This window comes from Bactrocera latifrons, unplaced genomic scaffold (genome assembly GCF_001853355.1).
Source record: "Bactrocera latifrons isolate USDA-ARS-PBARC rearing strain unplaced genomic scaffold, ASM185335v1 scaffold_121, whole genome shotgun sequence".
In the NCBI taxonomy this organism is placed as follows: Eukaryota; Metazoa; Arthropoda; class Insecta; order Diptera; family Tephritidae; genus Bactrocera; species Bactrocera latifrons.
In genome coordinates, this window is record NW_017534642.1 from 647,145 (window position 1) to 669,266 (window position 22,122).

General features: G+C 36.9%; 1 long non-coding RNA gene across 1 annotated transcript in view; it reads right to left on the minus strand.

Annotated features, from left to right (window-relative positions):
• LOC108978432 overlaps positions 1 to 21,804 on the minus strand; it is a 43,118-nt gene extending 21,314 nt beyond the window's left edge. Inside the window, exons 1-2 of the long non-coding RNA XR_001994110.1 lie at positions 19,877 to 21,804; positions 18,495 to 19,020 (exon numbers count right to left, since the gene is read on the minus strand). This is a non-coding gene — a long non-coding RNA (uncharacterized LOC108978432). The remainder of the gene's footprint in view (positions 1 to 18,494; positions 19,021 to 19,876) is intronic.
• Positions 21,805 to 22,122: the final 318 nt, after the last annotated feature.

The window sequence follows — 22,122 nt, forward strand, 5'->3', positions numbered from 1 at the left end:
ATAAAATTCTGTTACTTAGTCAAAACATGTGCTTGGCACGCCTAAAAGTATACGCTCTCGACCATTACGTGCAGCTACCGTTATACACCACACAGCTGACCACAACATTTGCATTGAATTTGGGTGCTGTCAAGCAATCAGCAACAAAATAAAATGCACATAATACAATACAAATAATTGTCGTTAACACCGCGTACACACATTGAGCGCCTATAAATATGCTATAATCGTGCATGCAAATTAAACATTTTGCATTTGGCATACACACGAGTTCAAATTGCAAATTGCGCAAATTTTCTGTTTTCAATACACAAATAAACACGAGCTAAAGTGCCTGTTAGGCGCAACAGCCGTAAAGTATGCTTAAATTAATTTGAATATGAATGCACTGACTGCAGTGGCAATTATTTTTGTTTTCACTTTTTCTATATGGTGGCATAACAACTTCAGACTGAAAATGTGGTGTGCAGTGCGCAAATTAACGGTTCAATAAATTTACAAAACAAAAAAAATAATTTCCGCCTAAATGCAGGCTACACACCTGTTTGGAGAACGTTTTGCTAACGCATTAGTTTAGTTTTGTTTTCTAATTGCAACAGCGCTATTAATCATATTTAAAATTTTTGAAATTCGTTTATGACCGCCCAAATGTAGGCAACAAATACACGGTGTATGCAAATGCAATTAAAAATTCAACTCGAACAGCATTCGATTGCAGCGTTTCTGCGGTGTTCATTCGAATTCGGCTGGTAATTTCGTTTGCTGCTACGGTGTAAATGTACAACCGCCGAAAAGTATGCTATGCGTTGCGTTTACGCATATAATTAGTCATTTACTGAGGTGACCGGTAAATGTGGGAAGCGAAATCAGATGTTTGTAATTTTTAATTACATTTCAAATGCAGCGAAATATATTCATTTCAGCAGAAAGTTGTCGATAAGTGAAAATTTGTACCGTTAATTCAATATAATCAGAAGCGGAACTTTTTTAAAAATTTCGAATATCATCAAAGCACAAAAAAAATTAGGTAGCGTTGTAAAAAAAACACAAAAGCAACGAAAAATAATTTTTTCGGTTAAAATAATCGAGACAACAACAGAAAATTTGAAAAGTCCAAACCATTATAAACTTTTCATACTGATAACATGTGAAATGTTTAAGAAAACAAACACAACAATTGAAAACCATTTAGGAGAAGAACTCAGAAACGTTTAAAAATTGTCCACAAATCGATAGTTTTGGCAAATAAATCGATTTTTTTAAGTGATCATAAACTCGATAAAAAAAAAATCAATAGTTTTTGCCACAAAGTGAGACAAATTTATTTTGCCAAATAAATCGATTTTTGTAAGGTTTCAGAAGCTTTTCTTTAAACATTTCGAAAGTTTTCCAAAACTCTATAATTTTTGCCATAAAGTAAGATAAGAAAATCGATAATTTTGCCAAATAAATCGATTTTTTAAAGTTTTCAGAAGCTTTCCTTTAGACATTTTAAAACTTTTCATAAACTAGATAAAAAAATCAATAATTTATCGATTATGCATACATATTATTTATAATAGTAAAATGGGTGGTAATTTTGTAAAAAAAAATTTTCAGACGTTTTCACTAACAATATCGCAGTTTCATCGATTAACTTAAGCGGTTAAGATTATGATCAGTCACAATCAAAATGATGATCAGTAAATCGATTATGGTATTATTCAAAATTGCATTTCCAGCAAAGCATTTATCGATTAATCGGAAATTAAGGCTTGAAGTCTCTACATATAAGCTTCAGCAGTGCTAAAAATATATGAATTTAAACTTTTTAAATTTACCATATGTAAAATGGCAATATTCAAGCCTCTAAGTCAAAGCGCCCCAACATGTAACACTTTCACTTATTTACTTGCCATTGCTACAATTAACTACTCATTTGCGTTTTTCTTTTCAACAAATAATTAGTTTTCAAGTACGGCGCCCGCACAGTGCCTAAATGTATGCTTCCGAAAGCGCCGAAAGCAAACTGTTTTTTAATTTTGTTAATTTGTCGCAACTGTCAAAGATTCGCCGGCTTTTTACAAAGTTGTCACCACGCCTGAAACTAAACTTTCAATTAGTTTAATGCCAACGTCAACTCAGCGTTGAACGCCTAAAAGTATGCCACTTGTTATTACGCATTTACGCAAGCGACACTGACATTATAAATTCATTTATATTTAAGCGGAATAGCAGACTTTTTCTTTGCCAACAAAACTTTCGCACAGACAGACGCAACAACGCGGCGCGAAGCTGTTGCAAAGTGCAATGAATGAATGGCGATGCCAGCGCTCAGCTGGTTAAAGTAGTTATTGCAGTGTGGGACAGGGACCTTAGAAAGTATTTGTTGCCAAAAGTTTTAAAGTAAAAGTAAGCTAATTAGGCACGAAAGCTGCTTTGACACCCCACGCAATGCTTTTCAGCTGCGTGGAAAGGCCTCACACTGCGACACCCGCTTGCATTGTTTGTGTGCTGCTTTTAGGCGCCAATCATGCTGGCCACCTGACAGCAGTTGAATTGCATACGCGCCTGCCACTTCACGCAGGCACTCGCTATGGAGGTGACACATGTTTTCGCGCAACGAAAAGACCCTATAAATATCTAGTTGGACCAATGGAAGACACTTTTTGTCGGAGTCTACAAGCTAACTTAACGTTGAGATTAACTGAGTACATCATTTTGCTATTAACTTCAATGCGGCATGCAGTGCCATTACATTGACAAAGAACACGTTGAAAGACAACAAAAAGAAGAAAACAGTAAGGACACAGTTGTAGCGAGAAAAAAAGGGATTAGACATACACACACACGTTTCAAAAACAGGCTTGGTACGCTCACAAAACCGTCGGACTATTATATTATGCATCACAAACATTGCAAGAAGCACTAAATTAGCAATCAGTCGCGTATCTTATGACCTCACAAGAAATTCATTCACGTTAAATTAGATTTCGTTCAAGTTCAAATCTCTTTGACTAAAAGGAGGTCGGTGTTAGCAGGCCTTTTTCATAATATTTGTTCGAAAAAATAAACAAACAGACTGAGAATTATAGGCACATTTTTGTGGCACGAATACAATATGCGATTCTTTTGAAATAATGTTAACTATATAAATTGTTATCCTGAAATTGATGGTCAAGGCAATGAAAAACAATATTATGAAACAACCTAATGAAAAGCGACGTCCACTTTCCAAACAAGGGTAAACATATTGGTTGGTCGAAAAAGTCTTTTCGTATTTTGTCAATAGATGTCGTTGCAGTCGTATATCTTCAGTGCTACCAATCAAAAAGAACAGTTTTTACATTATGTGGCTTAATAGTAGCAAATTAGCAGCTATCGAGCTGAAATTCGATTCCATCGACGATTTTTACCACGCAAACAATACAGCAAAGTACAAACACGCTACGCTCAAAACACTCCCACCAGCCTAACGAATAATTATTTATAAGATGATGGGTTTACTATTATGCTGATACGCTTTCATTTTTGCAATTATATTACTGTGAAAAAAATATTGCAAGCTTACGTGGAGCTCGAAAATGTAATCGAGGTGCTATCGAGATCAAAATTTTTCATTTTAATTTTTTTTGTTCATATTTCACTTTTTACTATTTTGTGCATTTTGCGTAATTTACGCAACATCTATAATAAATTTGAAAATTCGCGAAGCAAACCTGCGTTTTTGATTCAGGAAAAAATTCGCTGCTCGCCGCAAAATTCCAATTAAAATTCCGTTAACGCAAACACGCTGCTTGACAATCAACTCTCTTTGGAATATTTGCACATTTTTCGCATCATCATGCACATTATCTAACCAGCCAACTTGCAGAAAGTTAAACAGTAGCCTACAACGTGGACAACAACAACAAAACTGGTGTTTGTACCCCACATTTCCTTTCATATTTTTGCGATGTTGCGCTTAGTGGCGCTGTTGTTTGTTGCCAATGTTCTTGTTGCTGCCGCTGCTTGCGTTATTGCATTTATGCGTGGCTTTATTGCCGCTGCCAGCACTTTTCATTATCACTATTTCATTTTTATCTTCATTTCTCATTTCCTTCGACGCAGTCCCGTGCTTGCAGAGGAAAGGCGGCTAACCGTGCTGTGCTCTTAGTGCGGCTGCTTCTATGTACTTGCTTGAGCATTTGCGTGTGTACGATGTTTGCACTTGTTTTTGTACTTTTAAAATTTTCTTTATTTTTGTTTTTGTACTACACATTTCATTAAAGCCAAGCAGCAGCCGAAGCAGACAGAAATGAGCGCGCGAAATTGTGTGTATGTGTACCTGTAGATGTATACCGTTTTTTTTTTTTAACTTTCTGCAGCACTAAGGGGCGCATAGCGGTGAATGCAGCAGCAGCAGCAACATTTGGCAACATTGTTTATGTTGGTGTTAGTATTTTTCGCAGTTCCTGCGAAGTTATTATTATTATTATGGCTACGGCTATTATGGTTGTTGTAGTGATTGTTGTTGTTGATTTATGCACAGTTGTCATCCTGCGTAGAGCGCCAACGACTTTCGCGGCGTCAAACACAAAAGAGACAAAGCCACACACGCACACACACACACACACTTGAGCATTATCGTTCGGCACTCGTCAACAGCATCGTCTCCTGCCTTTACAGAGGCCACTGTTTATTCTTCTTCTTCTTCTACCATTCACACACGATTTACTTGATTTCTGCGCTTACTACTTTGCTGTTATAACTGTTGTTGTGGAGTTTGTTGTTTGTGTTGTTGTTATGTTTGTTTTTAATTTCTCCCTGCCAACGTTGTAATTTGCCCCTCTTCAAAAACACGGCTGTTGTTGTTTTTGTTTTGCTGCTGCCACTTACCGTTAGTACTCCAGTTGGCTGATTTTTATGTGCATCTGCTGCGTTGCTTATTTTACTACTGTCAGCCGTTAACCGCCGCCAGCACGCACAGTAAACATGAACAACTTTGTTACTGTTACTGTTGTTGTTTTAGTTTTTGTTGTCACTCAATGCATTACATGAAGCATTTGTTGTCATTACTTTGTTTCGTTGATTTGCGATAATGAAAAGTTATCGTGCGAAAAAAGTAGCAGCAGCATTTACAACAACACGTAGGCGACGACAAGAAACGGAGTTGCAACAAAAACACTTTGAAGGCCGCAACAATAAAGTGAAAAGAACAAACTTACAAGCAAATGGGTTACAACAAAGTCGTGGCGAAAATGTGCGCTAATGTCAACACTAAGTTGATAAACGACAAAGCACTACTTGTATGTACCGTTAGCAGTTTTATTCGGAAGGCGCAAAGCAAAATAAATAAACAGTGCGAACGGAGAAAAAGTTGTCAACAGTTCGCTTAGACAGATGGTTTAGATGGTGGGAGCACGGTTTTAAAGGCAGGCAGACGGAGAAAAAGATTGAGAGAGAGGACGATAGGAAGCAAAAGAGAGAGGGAAAGTGGGACAGTGATTGCAGTAAATTCATGCGTTTCATAAGTCAGTTGAAAATTAGAAACCAAATATTGAAACGACCAAAAAAAAGGGAAAAAGGCTAAACCAGTTTTTTAAATTTATAAACAGCAAAGAAGAATGGAAAAAATATCTTTCTGCCACAAATATATGATAAAACTATGAACTATGACAAAAGCTTAGATAAAGAATACGGATTGGTCTAATAATTGGAAGGATAGAAGCAACAAAATTAAAGGCTTCATCGTTCCAATATAAGGCATTCGAACCCCACAGTCATTGCGAATTACGTGGTATAAGCCTCCTTAATATCGCATATAGGATCTTATCGAGCGTAGCGTGTGAAAAACTGAAGCCAACCGCCAATACACTAATTGCACCTTATCAGTGTGACTTTAGAGCTGGAAAATGTACTATCGACCAGATTTTCACCATGCACAAAGTTTTGGCAAAGATTCGTGAAAGGAAGATCGACACACACCACCTCTTAGTCAATATTAAATACGCAGCTCGAAAAGGCACTGATATCATTTACCTCAACAGCCGCTTTTTAAACACTGCATAAGGAAACAAAGCATATGGGTTTGGCTATTCATCAAACAAACAGTTGTCGCATTCCCGACTTGATTTGCACGTCACTGTTAACAGTCGAAACATCCGTATAACAATGTCTGCGGAGCGTTCCAATCCTGCTATCGTTAGCAATTCACCTAATATATACAGTTTTGTTTACCTATCTGGAAGTAGGACTCTAGCCAGCTAATTTTCTTCATTAGGCGTATGAATATTAGCATTTTCCGTTGGTTCTCTTAATTTCACGACGATTGCCGAGATAATTTTCTAAATTAAGTACCCGTTTTTATGCAGAAATATTCTTGTATTTCTAAGGCATAAATAATGAAATTAATTTGTTCGAAATGAGTGCTCTCCTGAATTTATCTCAACTCTCATTATCATTAAACGCACACTCACTTTGCGCCTAAAAGCCGGCAATTAGTTAAATTTAATGTCACAATCTTGTTCAGGCGGTCCAGCGGAAAATTAATAGTTTGCAGCTAAGAAGTGATTAAAATCATGAATTCGATTTGTGCGCCAACACTAACGCCAACGATTGAGCACCACCCCCACTAATACAAGCACAACAAAAGCAACAAAAAAAGTTAATAAAGACATTGTGTTACAAGTGCGGGTGCGGAAAGCCTCACGCTACTCAACTTGCTACTGTTGGACTTAGAACGGGAATGGCCATTAGTGCTTGTTAGTGAGACAATACTGAGGGAAATGAATGAATGAATGAGCTTAACAAAATTACTTTGGGCAATTGGCAACACCAGTGGCAAAAGTGTGGTGGATTGGCCATGGAGGGCGGGTGGTTGGCTGGTTGAGACGACTCGTTATTGGTAATGTGACAGTTAAACATAAAATTTTCGATAACAGTAAAGGTCGGCAGGAATTTTCAGTTCGATTCGCAGTGAGATAGATTTTTCAGATTTAAGTTTTGATCCAGAAATGAATAGTCGCTAACGACAGTTACTTCCCAAGAGAAACGTTTGTGAATTTCCTACTAGACCCACGAAACTTTGACGAGGCCAAATGCCAAATGAATACTCGGAACTACTAATGCCAATGTCAATTTGCTCGCTCCTAAGTATTCGGCAAATCAATCGCCCTTTCCTCGTGCCGCTACACTTTCGGCTCATCTGTATTTCTGCTCCTCAAGCACGCACACAAGCATTTGTACGCGAAGAAAACGACGACGCAAGTCCTTCAACCATATCTGCACACTTTGCGGCGTTCTGTTAGTTAGTTTTCCTGTTCGAAATTTAATTAACTATGCGACATAAATTCCTCGAGTGTAATCATTATCGAACATGCACACAGCCTGCCGGCTGACGCTCACACGCGCTTGGCGTTGTTCGACAGAAGCAATGGAGCATGACAGGGCATAGATACTGACACTGATGAGATATTTAGTAGAAAGGAGGGTGACTAGTTGAAGGTCAAAATATATGGAGGGTGTACTTGAACAAGAAAAAAACGAATACACTTTACAATAGTTCTCTCATTTGTTGATATTACGCTACACTGTGAGTTGAACGATTTGATTGAAGAATTTTTAAGTAATTTCTTACATGATTGATGGATATGAACTTCGATAGACGACTGTTTTAAACCGTTTGAAATTATGCATATAGTGAAACATGATTTAGTGTAAATGATTTTAGTGTAAAGTTTACATGATTGATGCACATACAGGGTGCTTGATATGTTATTGGGCGTAGATAGTATTGTTTAATATAGCCAAATTAATGTTAGAATAGTTTTAAGCTAACATTTTGATACTTTTTTCAAATGATTGGCACATGAAACTTATGATTGATAGCATTATTTAACTACGCTGTGGCATTTGTGTTTTTGTAAACGATGTAGTTTAGAAATTATTGTTCAAATCAATCACAATAAGTTAGTATTTACAATGCTTGATTGTGCTTGAACATCATTATTGCTGCTTATCAGCAAGTAAAAGATGTAGGGGATAGTTATAAAATTATTACAATACTTATTATCTGATATGATTGGCAATAAAACTTATAATTGATCAAATTAGATAGAAATTATTGTTTAATTTTTTTTTTCAGTGTAAAATAGTAAGCACTCATTATTCGAGCAAAAATAATAACTGGCGCCATCTGGCTACCCGGATCACCACAGTTGTCAATGTCAAAATCGTCAATCGCACAACAGTGCTGACAATGACAACAACTGTCAAACAGCGTTACTGCGTTCAAAGTTATTTGTAATTAGAAAATGGACGCCGCAAGTAGGAGTAAATAAATTTTCTAATAATGCTGCGGCCCACAAATTTCACAAATAGACTAAAAATATGAAAAAAGCCAGCTATTAGTGGCGGCGTAATTATTTACGCTTGGTAATTAGCTATTTTTAGCGTTCGAAGCTGGCGCAAGGGAAACTTGTTACTCTCGGACATGGAATTGAACTTTGCTTGAACGATTTGATAAATTTGCAGAGCCATTAATTTGATTTATTGTGGGCACTTAAAACAATCAGAACAAAATATTCGCAATTTGTCTATTGCAGCTTGCTGTGATTGAACCGAAATCATTTGGGAAATTAAAACGAAGATTATTTAGAGAGAGAAAGAAACTTATTTCTAACGAACTTTTACATAATTCTCAATGCAAGAAAATCGAAATGCGCAGCAACGCTGTGCTGAAGACAACGGGTGTGTGGGTAACTAAATTAATTTTTTAAAATATTTTGTATAATGACCACGCATTAATATTAATGACATGTCACGTGGATGCGGGAGGCATACGACATTGCTTCTGCGAAATATTTACATACAGATGGAAAAATATAATTTTTTTAAATTTAATTCAACTGCTGTGTGTATTTAGACTTGCATAAGCGCTTTATTGTTATTAATTCTTTTCGCGCTTGTTTCACAATCTCATTTCAATCAAACTAATGGCTTGCTCATAAAAATTCATTAATGACAGTTTTCAATTTGCACAACTACAAACATAACTCAATCATTAAAAAAAAAAGAAAACAAAAAACGTTTACGCTCACAAAAAATGTGATTAAGTTTCATGACATTCATGAAGTGACATATAATTTATTACGCATGCTTGTTGCGTAATTATTAAACACCAGTTTCCAAAGCGATTTAAACTGCTAATGAGCAATATTTTTTACAAGCGCATTTCTTCTTCAACCACACACACAGCGCCCTTTTTATTATTATTTGTTGTTGTTGTGACAATTTATGGCTTTAGTTGGGTGTAAGTACCGTTAGCACTTATTATCCAACAAAATCAATTTTAAGTTTTTGCGCATGCATTAAAATCGCAATAAATTCGAAAGCTATAATGTTATGCTTGTTGCTTGATTGAAGCTGAATGTTGGCGATTACTCTTAGAATCCATAAGAGTGCTATAAATATTTCAAAGCAAACATGATGCAACAGCAAGCTAGCAAATAAAATCGTAATGCATTTGTGTGATAGCCGATGATTGACAATGAGAGTTGATGACTGACAATGATTGAATAACAGTTTGCAACGTAGATACGTAAAATAGCAAAAATATGTTGGTGATTGACAACTGAAATTTAACTTTTTTAAAACCTTTATTTTTTCAAAAATTAAAATTTTAACATAATAAAATCTATGTCTACATCATGACATTTGAATTTAAACTGCGCGCGTCGAAGGATTTGGAGAATTATTGTTTTCCTTTAGGTTGGTAGTACTTTCAGTCACATTTATGTGAAAATAAACATTAGGGTTTGAGCTTCTAAAAGTGAGTTTTTCGTTTTTTGCGATGTCGAAATTTGTTGAGCAAAGAATTTGCATTAAATGATCATTTCGCCAAAAACTCAACAACAACTCAACAAAATTTACATTTTGCATATATTTTTAACATGCTTGACTGGTTTAAAAATTACTTCTCGCATATATTTTTAACATTTTTCAATGAAAATATTTACAAATTCGGCTAATGATGACATGATTGAAAGTGTTTCTCTATGATTGAACAACGCATTCACAACAGCAATCAAGCAAACGCGAAACAAAGTATAGAATTTACGTAATATATACTGAAAGTACGGTTTTATAATCCTATTGTGGCATCATCATACGTGTGTATAATTTCTTCTTCTACGCATTGCCCTAATTCCAATGAAACCCCTTTTTGACCTTTTTCTACTCTGGTTTTTCTATTGTCTGCAACGTCATTGCGTAAAAGCCACATATCATTAATTTTTAACAAAACATTATCACACAATCACACGCTTTGCTTCCCTGCCACTGCTAAGCAACCACTGACACGGCAACAGTGCCGATTTTCGATGAGTTGACCACCCTCATTTTAATATTGATAACAATGGATATTTTAATTAATTTCTAAATTCATCGGATGCACACGATTGTAGTGTTTGTGGTATATGGATACCTAAGGTCAACCCAAAGGCTGCAAGATACACCTGCAGCATGGGGCGTCAGCAGGCGACAATTGAGTAATTGGGTTTCGTAATACAAACAAGTTGCCCCTCAAGCAATAATAGATAATTTTGTTGGAATCTAAAAATTTTAGAGTAAGGCTAAGCGCATATGTAAAGGAAGAATAAAGTGCAAATCGAGAAAAAAATTCATTGATTTGAATATGTTTAACATTTTCCCTGTATTGCTCTTTACAGAGCAACGTTATATTTTCCATGAAATATAGCGTTCAAGCATGTTCAATTAAACTTAAATATTAAATTAAATTAAAATCGAGCGAATATTGCTCTTTACACCACAACGCCCTATTTTCCATGAAATATAATGTTCAAACAGTACATCAAGCATGTTCAATCAAACTTAAAACCTATTAAAAGCGAGCGAATATACATTTAATAACGGTATCATCAATAAAAGAGAGCAATCATTGGTCGAAAATATCTACAATCAACATCAATCAAGCAAACTCTTACTATATATAACCAAAAATTTACATGCACAAGGAGCATTGTAACTCACTACATTGCTGTGTATTTTATAATAAAATACAGCGTTCAAACAATACGTCAAGCATGTTCAATCAAACCCAAAAGCTATTCAAAACTAGCGAAATTCATTTAGCAAGAATATATTCCACAAAAGGTATCAATCGCTGCTCAATACCTGCAATCAACATCAATCAAGCAACCTGCAAGAATATGCTTGACCACAGCTTCAAATGGAATTTTAGCACATTTTTGTAACCCAACACTTCCCAATTGTTGTCTAACAAATATTTCGAAACTCCTTTCTGCTCTGGCTTACTTGCTTGCAGTTGTCTTCATCCACTATCCACCACCACCAACTTCCTAAGGCATTGATTTCGACAACGCTACTCATTCAAACTATGAAATTAGTTACACTCCAATCCAATTAAGGCCAAATGAATTATAACTTCCGTCAAAAATTACGGCAGTTATAGTCACAAGTGCCAAACTTTTCGGACATGTAAACAACAGCTACTACAACAACAACAACAGCAGCAGAAACTTGAATCGAAATAAACAAACAAATGAAATACTAGTAGTCAGTTGCTTGGCATCATTAGCCACCACAGTAACTAAGGAGACCACCAATCATGGTTTTGTGTTTGGCGTGCTTGCTTGAACAGCAGCAACATTGTGTATTTACGGTTATATTGTGTTATACAGTGTTGCGTGTGCTTTTGTGCGTATGCTTTCATTAGTATTTGGTCCTGTTTGCGTAACGTTAATGGCCCACATTTACTATGCCGCACGCATTCTGTAGTGGCGTGTTGGCCACTTTATTCATCATAGCTTTTTATGTTTCACTTCGTCGTACTTTTACTTTGCTTCGCAACTGCTTTCTATCTGTGCGCCGTCGTTTACGGCTTATCTCACAGTTACACGCCACTTTGACAGTTGGTCCTGTGTGAGTGACCGCTAGGCACAATGGCTTTTCGATGAGGGAACATTTTTATTTATTTATGCCTACTTTTTGGCATTTTTTTCATCTCTTGCTTTGTAACCGAATCCTTTGGTCATTTCTAGCAGCTTCACATAAGCTTTTTAATATGTTTTTCCTTTTCAGCTTATTAAATTGTCATAACAACGCATTTGGTCATTTCTTTAGAGAGTATGATCTTACTGAATTTATATGTAGTCTCCATTTTCCGCTCATCCTTGAGCCACCACTAAAGTGTTTAAGGTTTCTGCTTAAACCAAACCAAATGTCATTTTGGGTTTCCAAAAAGGTTGCGTACAAATTTAACCTGTTCAAAATAAGCCACTTAGTAAGGTATAACATGTACGTTGACTGACAGGAGGAAGCTGGAACTAATAAAGCTGTCATTATTTGGCGAAAGGCTACCAAACAGATGCACTGAAGAAAATAATTTAAAAAGTAAATTTTGGATTTCAAGCACTTTATCAATCATACGACTTTATCTTTAAAAAATATAAAATAACCATAAACGAGTGGTTGGTATGCATCACCAACAATTCAAATCAAGCAAACAGCAAACACACTCAATCAGTCAATCATCAATCATAATTAAGAAAAATTCAACCGGAAATACATATATTTATAATATAAAAGAATAGCACTAAAATTTATCCTTTAAGCCATCAAAAGTAATGCTTCAAGATGATTTTTGAGCATCCAATCTCGAAACAAGAATACAAATTGTTTATTTACCGTATTAATAACAGTTTTTAAACATAACTAAAAACATTTGTTTAACAATAATTATACATCACCAATCATAGTGAAATCAATCATAAATTAGAATTTTTGCTCACAAAAGTGCTCAAGCACAACTTGCGAGCATCTAGCGGCACTTAGTAAAATTAAGTCATATATATCTGTACCGAATACAAACTTTGAGAACCATGTCAATCATTATCAAGCATATTTTTATACCGAGTTATAAATTTCTGTTATATTTTGAAGCATTGCCATTGTAATGCAAGCAATTTCAAAGCGTTTATGTTAAAAAAAATATTCGTCAATCAAATATCTTTTCAATCAATGTTAAAAATCATCTGTCAATCATATTGCAAAACATATCTCAGCTTAACATCACTAAATGCTACGTTAAAATTTTCTGTACATCTTAGCATCAATCACGTTTTTTTCACATCAACAAGCATTACATGATTTTGCAACAACGGTTATTTTTATTATTTTTTATTTTTTGAGTGTACAATAAATGTACTTTTCAACTCTCAAATTGACCTTTTAATACACAGCGCTTCATTCGGCTTATTAGCCTTATTTTTACCCTAATTTTTTAGACATTCTTTCCATCAACATTCCCACTTTTAATTAAAGAATTTATCTATGCTTGAAGTATGGTTAAAACAAATTTTTGCCAAAATTAAATAACCACCCAAAAGTTGAGCTACTTAAGGGCTGCCTAACACATTTATAAATAGCTCTTGGGTTAAAAGAAGCAAATAAATGCCTTAAAATGAACTTAAATCAAGATTACAGGAGGTTAAATTGCCTCTATATGGTATGCTTGTCGGTGCAAGGTAAATTATAGGTAAGAGCTTGTAAATAACAACAATCAAATTAATAAAATTATACAATGAACTTATTAATAGGATTTCTAGTCATTTAGGAGGTCGAGAATGAGTACAAGAGCGGAAAAAATAGTTGTCGGAAAAGTTAGGGCTTCAGGAAAAATTAATCTGGGTCAAGCATGGAAAAATTAGTGAATTATATACGCCAACGCTAAACGAATAAACTATTATCTCTTGAACGAGGAAAGCAGTCGAAAAATAGGGTAAAGAGCATCAGCTAAATTAGAAACAGAAATGCAGTGAGGCAAGAATTTCCTCTTACTTACACAGCGATCTTGGATGTACGGTATCTTCTCTCTTCACTTTCACTCGCCTTTCCTCTCAACAACTTATCAGAGTCCTGATGGGACTTTAAAACTTGCTATCTTTAGAGATTGTTCAACTTAAAAACAAATCAAATGGAAATTTGTTTGACTTGGTTTAGTAAAACTTTTTTGGATCTGACTTTGGAGCTTTAAATGATTGTGTGAGTCTTATACTCTTTAAGAGTTTTAAAAAAGTCAGCTATATATATTTATATAAAATCCCCTAAAAATCTAACTAAATGCGAAATGAAAAGCCACCGAGCTTCACGCGCGTACAGGAGTGAGCAGAGCATGCATAAATTTAAATATCACAATTAACTAAGAGGAAGCGTCTGTAAAATGTAGCCACACTCATGTCAACTTCTGACCGACTAACCAAACGCTTAAATGACAGACAGCTTTCGTAATGTGTTTAAATTTAAAACGCTTTCGTGCTTTCAAAGGATAAACATAATTATGGACGAGTAAGTACGAATTTACATGGCAAAACGACGCGAGAACAACAAAGCAGAACAACAACCTAAGTAAAGCGCGAGTTGTTATCATACAAATGGGAGTTGATTAGATATTCTGCCATTACCACAGCGCGGATCTTTGTAAACAACAGTACAACGGTGCAAACGAAGGTCGACCGCCGACAGTTATTCAACCACAAGATATTTTGCTCAACCCCACACAACGCTCAGCGCAAAATTGTATACAAACGGCGAAACTTTTCTAATAGGTAATCCATCAACTGCTCTGCGGTCACTTGGTTTGGGTAATAGATATGTCTGCTTAATTTGCATATTTAAAACCAAAAAAGACATTTGTCAACAAAATGGCGGTCTCATCTGCTAAAAGTTACTATATTGTATGGGGCACGTGCAGCTTAAATTGATCCGCTTATGTAACTTTATCCAAGTTGTATGGTATTTTTTATAAACGAAAATTTAATTACATAAACATGTTAGTAGTACGGCAACACTGGCTGCAGAAAGCTTGTCGCTTATAATGCGTTTCATGTAATCGAAACAAAACAATTAAAGTGTCAACGAACTATTGAATGGAAACTTGAATCTTTACGAAGGTAGAAAGCGAGGTTATGGCAGTTTCGCACCGTTGCCTGTTTTTGGATTACATATGACAGACTTTGTTTACAATTACTATGGAAGTTTGACACTTCGTTGCGTGTCGTAATCATATTTGTATCATTATTGCTTGATCTACTGACATTTGTACAAGAAATAGTCCAGATAGTGAAGAGAATTGGTGAAAACATATTAGCTCGGGACAGCTGTTATGATTACCGAACTCGGAATTGAAAGTGAGTGTCAGCTGTTATTAAATTTGACGGTTGTATGGAAGCAACCGAGGTGGTAGCATCCCAACATTTCTTTCTTGATTGTGCCGCGTTTGCGTGGTCGAGGATTAAACACTTTGGGCTCACACCTTGTGATATCCCATCGAGTTGTTGGGTTACCACAAGGCACTTTTTTAGGATTTAATGCAAGAATTATGTTTTTATGACTACACAAAAGACTGCATATAGTAGTTGAGGTGCAATCTGCGTATCAGCCATCCAACCAAACCTAACCTTACTTAACTTTTCTCCTTTTTGTTTCAAAATTCGTCAGAGATAATTGATTTCTAAGTTCCAAATCCGATTTAAAATAGCTCTGAAAGTATTCGACGCAGCAGCCGCCTTGGTAAGCAGAGGAAGAGGAAGACCTCCACTTCGTTGGAAAGACCAGGTGGAGAAAAACCTAGCTTCGCTTGGAATCTCCAATTGGCGCCACCTTACGAAAGGAAGAAACGACTGCTTCGCTGTTGTTGACTGGGCTATAACCACGTAAGCGATTTCTACACCAGCAAAGATGAAGAAGAATATTGTCTTTTAATGGAATTTTTATCATAAAATAAAACTCTCGATATTTGCCAGCCTGAACATTTCCAACCTTCCGCAATATGTTCTTTTCGTATTCTCTTCGAGCACTCTACTAAAATTTAATTCACTTACTATGGCAGCTCACTAAAGCATTAAGCATTGAAACATCTCTCAAAAAACATATATTTGCATCAAAAGTTAAGGGGAGGTGGCTCAAGCAATGCCTGCTGCAAATTTTTTTATGACCTCGCCACACAGACGATTTATAAAGATTGCATAGCGATTTATGGTAATGACGCGCTCGGTTTGCCAATACAAGACGCCCGACGCCAGGCGCTCGGTATGCCAAGCTTCACTTCCGTTCCAAAGCGAGAATTAATAAATTTAATTTTATTGAGAAATTTCTTGACATAAATCAAGTGCGGGCGCGTACAATGAGCAGTGCGAATTGGGATTTCAATACGCTAAAGAGGCTTGCCAATCTGTGGAGAAAATCTTGCGTCATGCCAGCCTCACTAAATTGACCGCATTAAGCTGGGCCCATTTGTCAAAGCACAGACACCTACGCGCAGCGGCAAGATTATTAGTTTAACGCTGTGAAAAGGTAGCAAGCGGAAACAACAACACATGTGTGCTGTTCGAGCGTGAGTGCCAATAATGGGCACGTATGTGCGCGGTCTTGGGGGTTTGGTAAACGTAAGCATTTGTGTGCTTCCTTTCAGCGAGGTGGCAACGCACACAATAAAAACAAATATGCTGGCATATAAAAATTTATGACTTTTATCGCTTTTGCCTGCAACGCGCCTGAAAACTTCGCTTCAAAGGTTGACAGTGCACACAAGGAGGTGGAGAAGGCAGCAAAGTGTAGTTCCCAAGCGTATCTTAAAGGCTGTAGGCTACGCGCGCAGCACAGCCGCAGTGTATGCGTGTGGCAGGATGTGTTGCGCGCCTGCTTTCCATACGCATTTTCTTTGTATCTAACGCACTGTGCGGTAATTTTTAGTGCGCCTGCAAACCCGAACCTCAGACAGGTACGAAAGTGTCGGGGTAATGTTAAATGTTGTCTAGCAAACACTGCGCTGTGTCTAATCAGTGCTCTAGAGGCGTTGTGGATGCGTGAGCGAGCAGCTGCTTATCCGCATGTGGCGCTGATAACATAACCGTAAACAAGTAAAGCAAGGCAATGGGGAAATGTGAAATTGGAAGTTTAAGAAGTGGCGCCAGCGAATTTAAACTTATATACTAGCATAAAATATGTGCGGTAAATTAAAAAATCTTTGCTCAACCAGTGCGTATAGCGCGGTCTGACAGTACTCTATATAGAGCGCGGTCTGACAGTACGTACGTACATATGTATGTAAGTAGAACAATGTCATTACACTTGAGGAATGATAAGTACTGGGGCATATGCTTTTGTGTACCTTTTCCTAATGCTAGTATTTAGAATTGTCAGGGGAGTCATACAGCGTGAAATTTAGAAACGCAAACGAAGGTAAACAAATTGCTGGCGCGTCATAAAAACACCGAAAATTTTCCAAACGATCATGCCACATCTAACGGGTGTAACTAAAAAAAACAAGCTTTCTAACTTTTCCAATAAAATCGCTTATGCAGCGGAAATGAAATGCAGCCGAAAAGAGGAAAGAAGCCAAAAAGGAGGAGTCAGAGTCCGAGGAAGACGACGATATGGCTTTCGGTCTCTTCGACTAGACAACTCAACCCTAAAGCTTAAAGCTAAAAGGCGCTAAATTGCGCTTGCTCAAGCGCTTAAGCGTACATAGCGCCTCCGCTCTCTCCCTCTCTTGTTATTTATGCTGCTATTCTGAAAACATTTGCATTTAATTTGCCTTTTGCGCCATTATTTACTCACGCCCACTTAAAAGTCGCTAAGCAGGCAGTAAGCCGCTTCAATTATGCAGCATATGTTTGCCGACAGTCTTCGATTGCTACTTATATGGCAACATCTTGCAGCAATTTGCATTGATTGCCAATACGCAAGTGCGTAGAAAATTGCGTGCGTCGCTAGAAATTCGCGTCCTGCCATTAATTTTCTTTTATTTTTTTTATTTATATTTCATTCATGTTGACTGCCACACCACCTGTTATGCCGCCATTGTTACCATAAAGTCGCGAAAGAGCATTACAACATGGGTCCGCTCACTTTTAATGCAGATACTTAACGTTTTCATTTTCTTTTTACAACGCTTCGTGTACATTACAAGCGCTACGCCCACAATACAAGCACACCCACAACACAGGCTTTGCGTTCTTTTCAATCTTCGATATATAAATTAATGTCAATCCGGGTGGAATTGGCTGTTTGATTGCTTGCGTTTGTTTTTTTTTTTTTTTGTTCTCGATTTCTCTATCGAAATCTTGTACTTGTAAGTAGAAATTGACACTTGCCACTGTCGGCAAGAAGATTGATTATGTTTTATGGCGAAGCCTGTCAATGTCGGCATTATTTAACCTACACGACAAGTGGCAATTCCCCGAACATGACGTGGCGAGTGGCATATAAATTTAAGATGTTCGCAAATAAAAAAATAAAAAAACAAAAGGTTGGCAATCCTCTAATGGGACTAAAAATAGCACGCCTATAAAAAACACGTGCCGTAAATAGCGTAATGAGCAAGGGCAGCAAGCGTTCATGAGGTAATAAGGATAAGGAATAAATAACGTAAGAAATAAGCATAGCAAAAAACAATAACCCTTTTTATTGAGCAACATTAAGCTTGCACTCACCTGTAGTTATAGCCTGGCCGATTTCCATGCGCTCGTCACAAAATTTAGGCCAGCAACAGGCGCGCTACAAACAGTCAAAGCGCCTAATGCCACATGCCTTTATATATTATTGTTTTTGCACAACTGTCTCTTCATTTACTGTCCAAGTAGCACATGTGCAACGTGAAAGTATCAGTTATGTGCCGTTTTATTGTTACGCACGCTGTCAGGATATGTACGCGTGACTAGTTTGTTTGCGTGGCGTGTACATACGGCCACATAGCTGGCACAAAGGTGTCACTGCCTGCGTTCAACATAATTACACGAACTTTTTTACACAACGTACATATATGGATACAGTTTCATTGGCGGAAAGTTTGCAATTTTTCCCGACATGGGCAACACCTTTTTTGTGACTGTGGCACAGGGGGTACTTTTGTGCACAACAGTTAGCTTTTTATCGGTATATTTGCTATTTTATGCTGAGTATTTTAAACTTTTTCATTTGTTTTTACACAGATCGATTCATTAATGTTACTGACACCAACTTTTTGTGGGAGGTAGAAAAACTTTAAGGCGTTGTAGGGGGGCACCAGCGCGCATAATTAATGTTCGTTCACCTTTTACAAAGTGTCGGTTTGCTTTACTAATAATATGATAAAAAAAAGTGTATGCAAAGAACATTTTATCAGTTTCACTAACAATGAGGGATTTAGTTTGAGATTAAAAAAAAAAAATAATAATATTCGAAAAATTTTCTAAGTAAGTTTTTACGCCAAATTTAGGAATGTTTATACCCTGCGTGGGGTATATTAAGTTTGCCACGAAATTTATAACATCCAAAGGCAAAAGTGGGAGACCCTATAAAGTGTCTATATATTATCGGCATGACAAGCTCCGATACAGACAGACATACATATATATGTACATACGTGAATAAGTGCCTCAGTTTTTGAGATATTGATCAGATATTTTACACACGTCCCTTACTCCCCAAGACCCTGCAATTTTCCCAGAACCGCCCAGAACAAACTGACCTTGAAAATCAAGTTTTGGTATTGAAAACTTTTTTTTAGCGAGATATTTTCACGAATTTTGGCATAGATTACTACTCAAGGCAACGTTAGAATCTCTGTACAAATTTATTACAGTCGGACCAGTATAGCATATAGCTGTCATACAAACTGACCGTTCTAAATGTTCTTGTATGGAAAGATTTTAGTTTCTGATAAACTTTAATTTAGAAATTAATTTAATTATTAATATTATTATTAATTTTAGGAAAAAAATTAATTTTAATATATAGTACTTTTTAATTAATTCACACTACCAAAGCAACACTTTATAAAAGGCAGGCAGCAGTGCACCCTCAACGTAATCTTTACTCACTTTATTTTACTCACTTTATTTGGCACTTTATTAGCCGCACACAGCCACACGATTTTCACTTTTTCAAAAGCATTTACTAATAGTAGCTTTACGACGAAAAACGGTCACACTTTCACACCTAACGCTTCAAATGTGAATTCTTCCTTCTTTGGTTTTGCGACTCACATGCTCCAGCCGGTTTGTTTTTGCCGACTCATGCATTTTAATGGCGTGGCAGCCGCTGCAGCACAAATGGACAGGTGAGTGGAAAACACCGGATGCTGTGTAAAAGCTGCCGTATATGTATGTATGTATTTTTTACCGCTTCACTAGCAGCTGCACACACGTTTGTTTTGCGTTTCACTTTTTACACTTCTTACTTTCACAATTTCGCACTTGCTCGCTTTAACTTCATTTTAAAAGCTTTTGTTGGCCAATTCACTTTTACACTTCACAGCATCAACTCGATGCTTGCGCGCTTCCTTTGCGGCACGTAAGTATATGTACACATCACTTAACCTAACTTTTTGCAGCACTTGCTGAGTTTCTGGTTTTCGCTTCACTTCAGCTGCGTGCCTTTCCACTTATTTATTTATTTAGCCTGTGTATTTGCAGGATTATTGCAGATGCTGCTGTTTTATAATTTACACTTTCTTGCGTATGCACACGGCGTCCGTCCCTGCAGTTACAGCGCCTTGCTGCCTTCACACCCAAATCTCTCGCGTCACGCAATGGGTGGAGGCGAAAACGTTTATACTTGTAGCACAAACCTATCGCGTATTGTTGTAATGGCAACAAACACTGCACAGCTGCACTACCCCACAAGTGCGTTCGTTAAGCCGACGACTGCAATCAATTTTGGCCGCAGTTATTTGTTCTGCTTAATAGAGTTCAACTACATGTTATTGCTTTTGCTGTTGTTTTTATTGTTATTGTGCGCATTGTGGTTCACTGTTGGAATATGTGTGTCATTAATAAGGATTTCGCAGCTTTAATGCACACGGAGTGGCACACTATTTATTTTATGCGCTTTTGCGCTTAAGGTGGGCCGCAGGTGCGCGGCGAGTGTGAAGCAAAAGGCACACAGTCCACTCTCTGCGCTGATATGCAGTATAATTCAGCGTTTTTCACAAAATTTCACACTTTTCGTAGCACTTTTGTTGATGCAGTTTTCACAGCAAAAGTCAAATGTCAAACACGACGGATTTATGCGACATACATACTTTTATATTTGCTTAGTTTGCTCGCTGTTTCATTTAATTGATAAATTGTTTTTAAACTTTCGTTTCGTACGCTTTTCTTGTCCACTTTTCATACACAGTTCACACCTTGCTTACACACACAGTTAACTTTCAACGTTTCTAGAGGGAAACTGCTTGATTTTCATTGATTGTTTGTTTGATGTTGGTTCGTCCTTGCTGAGGTCCAGCAAACTCGAATGAATACGCACGACTAGCAGCCACTGGATGTTGGCCAAGCGAAGTGTATCCGCCGTTGTCTGTTTTCGCCATTCACACATGCACACGGTATACACGGCGTATGCTTTGGCATGTCGGGAGACTTTCCAGCCAACACACAAACCGGATGAACGCGCACAGTCAACAACATCCAAAAGTCATGGACCAGTTATCAGTCTTTGCTGCATCCACACGAAAGCGTCAATGCGCAGCTGCTGCAAATGTCGCCTGCGTTGACGTTTACTCCCCTCTCGCTGTGGTCGAGGTATGTTTTCTGAACAGAACTCTCCAAACTGATTGAGTGCGTTGCGTTTCGCTCTAGTTGTGTTTTCTACTTCTGTTGTGCATTTGTGTGGGTGTGTGCCAACAGCTGATCTCGTTTGTTGTTGTGTATGCATTAAGCTTCAAAGTGGCTGGTTTAATTGTGATGCCTCTGTAGAAAATGGGGTCACGGGCGCGCAACTACTTGAAGAAGTTCGCCTAGTGAGTTGAATGAGGCATCCAGAACACAACTGAAATTGGAAGAATACGTTTATTTCCAACAAGTTAAGTTTAAAAATTACTTTTAAGTAAAATTATGTCTAAAAGAAGAATGCTAAATTACGATTTGAAATATAACAATGGCGCTATAGTAATGGTATTCTATAGGTTTCAAATTCTAATTGGACTGTTAGAAAAGTTAGATAGATTGTGGGAGAAATTATATGAATATAACCACATTTTTATTTAGAGCTTTAACATATAAAAGTATTTTATTTAATTTTTCTTTTATTATATATATATTTTTTTTTCAATTTCCATAAGCATATTTTTCTTTTTCATTT